Here is a 5,046-nt window from a genome sequence, read left to right as displayed (position 1 = left end):
CATGCAGTTACTTCAAACCCTTCCCTCCACTTATCCTTGCTGTGTTTATTGGTAGGGGCCCTTATTTTGGAAAAGTCAGAATCATTATAAGAATGAGGAACCATAAGGCATATACCTCATGTTGTGCGAAGAGAGAACCAATTACCACTCCCATGAGTACTTCAATTTATTTTAATCATTACCATAAAGGTCTTTAAATTTTGATAAAGGGAAAACCATTTCTCTCCATTTTTGAGGACATGATAAGCTAGCTATGTCCCAATGGGAGGTGTGGACACAGAAAACCTTCTGTCACTGGTATCTTTTGTTAGAGATGGGTGCCAGGAACTATGAGATCACATTTCAACCTTCTTCCACCTCCCCTTCCTCCCGTATCAAGAAGATCCCCTGGAGAAAGGAATGACAACCCACTCCGGTATTTTGCCTGGAGAATTCCATGGACTGAGGAGCCTGGCATGCTGCAGTCCGTGGGGTCTCAAAGAGTTGGACATGATTAAGTGACTAACACTATCCTCCTGTATACTCTGTCTCTGCATCTAGCGATCTCATTATCAGAATTTTCAACACATGGAGTGAGAGAGGAAAACGACTATCAAAGAATCACATTTTCACTTCTAAAATGTAGAAAATAGAAGTCTATTTTTTCCAGTTTTTTTGATTTAAAAAAGTTATTAAAAGAATAAGTCTTTTCTTCCAAAATTGAGATTACCTCTAAAGACTCACATTTAAAAATCTGCAAGGTGAATTTAGATTTGCCTAAGAATCATTGCTGCACTTCTACTCTTGTAAATTTCTCAATTTAAGGAATCTGGGGATCAATTCTCAACAATTTCTTCAAATAAATAGATTATTAAAAACTACAGTATAACCTTAAAACAGCAATAAACATTTATTCTCACCCAAGGTTTGTGCATCAGAAATCTAGGAGCAGCTTAGCTCAGTGGCCCCAGCTTGGAGGTCTCTCATGGGGTTGCAGTTAATCTCTGAGCCAGAGCTGTAGCCGGCAGACACATGAAGGCTTGACTGGGGCTGGATGGTTTATTTCCAAGGTGGTTCATGCACATGACTGAGGCCTTAGTTCTTTACAACCTCCCAGAGAACTGCTTAGTATCTTCGTGACTTGGAATCTGATTTCTCCCAGTGGGAGAGGGGTGAGAGAGTGAGCAGGAGGCCCAAACCTCAGTATCTTTTATGACCTATCCTTGGAAATCACTTCTGCTGTATCTTAGTTGCTCAAATGAACAGCTGGACATTTGGGTCTGGAGCTTGGGGGAGTGGTCTGAGCTCCAGGCAGAAATACCATATAGCTAGTATGGTTATTGGGGCCAAATATTTTTTCAAGTGTCTGATAGACACTTGTGGTTCTTCTATTTTTTTTTAAAACCTCTTAATGCATTTATCTTTAACATATTTTTGGACATTAAGTTTCCCTCTCTATAAAAAAGTGTTGGTGGTTCCATCCCCTCCCCCATCCCCACCGGCCAGATCAGTCCCTGCTGCAAGGGCACTTTTGTTGCCCCTGAAATCTGGAAATAAATATCTAAAGAAATGACATCAAGTCTTCATGTTGAGCGATGGCACGAAGTGGGCCCCAGAAACCTGTCAGGCAGAGCATTACTGGGTCTGGACAACCTCAAGGTGTCGTGGAGAATGTGGGGGCTTGTTGCTGTTGTCACTGTCCCTGGGTGCAGGGACCGCGCCGAGGCTGCCTGCAACCTGTCCAGGCAGTTGTCCAGGGGTGGGATGCCTTCCTTCAGGCCTTTGCGCTTGTGCTTCTCCACCACCACTTGACTGGGGCGGCTGGTGTTGTTGAAGGGGTCACCAGGCAGGATCTGCCTATGATCGAACACACACTGGGGGAAGGCCTGGCCACCCGTTTTGGACCTCAGGTCAGCGGAGAAGCCAAAGGACTCATTGACAGGCAGGTAGGCCTTCATGACAAATATGGGGGTGCCAGCCAGCTGGGTCTCCTCGAAGACATGGCCCCGCTTCCTCTTCAGGACACCATAGATGCCACCAGCCACTTGTTCTGGACACTGGGTCTCCACAAGGTAGATGGGCTCCGTGAGCCAGTGCTGGGCGGTCAGCACACTGGCGTACAGGCAACGCCAGGCCATGGGGATGATCTGGCCGCCCCCACAGTGGATGACATCGGTGTGCAGCGTCACATCATGAACGTCAAAGCACACGCCCCGCATGTTCTTCTTGCACAGCGCCCCATCCTTGGTGGCCCACTGGAAGCCAGCCACCACACTGTCTGTGATTTCATTGAGGTACTGCATGCCCTTGGTGATGTCTCTGAGGATGCTGGGGCCCATGCTGTCAGGGCCGAAGCACCAGATCTTGCGGGCCTCAGCCACATCCCACTTATACTTCTCGGCCAGGTAGCGGGCCCGCTGCTTGAGCTCGTGGAGCAGGTACCTTGCCCTTGTCGATGCCCTTGGCCAGGCCGTCGGGGAAGGGCCGTGCCTTCATGTAAAACCCATTGTGCTTGTTGGGGGACTTGGACAGGCAGAGCATGTTCGACTCCTCGCTGACAGTCTCCTGGTACCAGACAACTGGGTCAGATTTCTCTTGATGGGGATGCAGGCATGGTCCTCCTCCACATCCTTGAGGCAGATCTCCAAGTGCAGCTCCCCAGTCCCCCATGATGATGGGCCCCTCGGACTCCTTGATGATGCACTGCACCATGGGGTCCGACTTTGGCCAGCTACTTCAGGCCCTCCACCAGTTTGGGCAGGTTGGCTGGGTTCTTGGCCTCCACAGCGACCCTGACAACAGGATTCACACCGAAATTCATCACCCGCGTGTTGTGGGCATGCTCAAAGGTGGTGATAGTGTCGGTCTTCACCAGGAACTGGTCCATGCCCACCAGGCCCATGATGTTGCCACAATGCATATCCTCGATGGGCTCCACATAATGGCCCATCATCAGGATTGTCCTCTGGATCAGCTTAAGGTACAGGTTCTCGTTCTCCCCGGGAGTATAGTTGGGCCCCATGATGTAGACCTTCCGGCCGGTGGACACCAGCCCTGAGACGACCTGGCTGAAGGCATAGAACCGACCTTTGTCAGAGGTTGGCACCATTTTGGAAGTGTATGTCATGAGAGGGCCTTTGGGATCACAACTTTTAATGCTCACGGCTGCTTCATCATCTGGGGGCTCCTCGTACAGGAGCTCACAGCGGTGTTTCTGAACCATCACAGGGGAGGGCAGGTGGATGGTGATCATCTGCAGCAGGGTGTCCCCAGCAGGCAGCCAGCGGCACATCACAACCTTCAGAAGTTATTTGCCCTCCTTATCCTTACCTTCACTGTCCAACTTGATGTCCAGTTTTTCAATTAGTTTTGCTGTCTCCTCTTTCTTGAAGTTCATGATTGGATCAAACACCTTGAAGATGGGGTCCAGGATGAGCTGGCAGAATGTCCACGGCAGCTTCTTGTCATTGGGGCTGTTGACTAACTTGCTGAACTTGCTGGTGGGTGGATCAAAGTACTGGTCTCCCCACAGCTTTTTCATTATGTCCTCCACCTTCTTGGCTTGCTCAGCAGACCCCAGCTGGCCTTCGCCCTTGGCAACAAACTTGGCCACATACAACTCTGGAAACGGCTTCAGGGTAAAGGCCCAACTGTGGAGACCAGACCTGAAGCCAACAATACTGAGGACAGGGTTGATTATGATATTGCTCATGGGGCCGCTCTCGCCCTCGCCATAGGTGGAGATGATGCTGCTGACGTTCCCACGATGCAATGGAAGGTCTGGTAGAGCTCCTCAGGTTCCTGCTGCAGCTCAAGCAGGGCCCAGTCCATCTTGTTCATCATCAGCACCAGCTTGATGCCCTTGGCGATGGCCTGGTGCAGCACCGTCTCTGCACACACACACACACACACACACACACACACACACACACATGACATGCAGTCCACCACCACCAAGGTGCCGTCAGTGACATGGAGCGCAGTTGTCACCTCTGAGGAGAAGTCCACGTGACCAGGGGAGTCGATGAGGTTGATGAGGAAGCCAGAGCCATCCTTGCTCTGCTTGATGAAATTCAAGTTGTTGTTCTCTGAAGGCTTGTAGAAAAGGGAGATGGCCGTTGACTTGATTTTGATGCAACACTCCTGCTCATCCTTCCGGGTGTCAGTGAAGCAGGTCTCCCCAGCCTGGGCAGAGGTGATGATACCTGCCTTGCACACCAGGAAGTCCATCAGAGTGGACTTGACCTGGTCCACGTGGGCGATGACGGACATGTTCCTGATGTTGGCCTTCTTGCCCGTGATAGACCGGATCTGGTCTACTGTGATGTTCACCATGGTGGTGGATGGTGGTGGATTCTCCTAGGCAGATCCAAGTGAGCTAGTTTGTGCCGAGGATGGCGATGATGATGCTGGAAGAGAACCGGATCTTCTATTATGTAGCATCTAGGTGAATGCTCTACCTGTGTATCTATTAAGTATCTGACAGTTATTGTTAAACTTCACACACATTTAATACAATTGAAAATGTGTAACAAACCGCCCAAATAATCCAATCTTAACAAATCTAATAGTTTTTTAATTAATTTATGTATTTTTTGCATTTTACCCTGAGAGTTTTATTTTAAATTGGAGTATAATTGACTTTCAATGTTGTGTTAGTTCCAGGTGTGCCGCAAAGTGGTTCAGTTATACATACATATGTTCTTTTTCAGATTCTTTTTCCTTACAAATTATTACAAAATATTAATATAGTTCCCTGTTCTATGTGGTAGGTCCTTGTTGGTTATCTATTTTACATATAGTAGTATATATATGTTAATCCCACTGATAGTATTTTTTAATTTAAAATATTTGAAGAAAAACAATAATAATCAGAAGTGAAAAAAATGTGAGAAAGTGAGAATTCTTTTATAAAACTTGAAAAGGCAAATTGAATCAATTTTTGAAAAGATAGTGAAATGAGTATCATAATGCTTTAATATATGCAAACTCTTTAACCTGAATTTCCAAATTCTGTTAATATAGCTAAAAAAATACAAAATAAATATACAGAGAAAAAAATTTTTT

General features: G+C 47.3%; 1 pseudogene; it reads right to left on the bottom strand.

The window, feature by feature from the left end:
* Positions 1-1,562: 1,562 nt before the first annotated feature.
* Positions 1,563-4,314, bottom strand: LOC133042198 (elongation factor 2-like; annotated as a pseudogene).
* Between the last annotated feature and the right edge of the window lie 732 nt (positions 4,315-5,046).

The sequence above is a fragment of the Dama dama genome, chromosome 21 (assembly GCF_033118175.1).
Source record: "Dama dama isolate Ldn47 chromosome 21, ASM3311817v1, whole genome shotgun sequence".
Taxonomy (NCBI): Eukaryota; Metazoa; Chordata; class Mammalia; order Artiodactyla; family Cervidae; genus Dama; species Dama dama.
The sequence above is the reverse complement of the archived record's forward strand: the minus strand, read 5'-3'. Positions and strand labels throughout refer to the sequence as shown.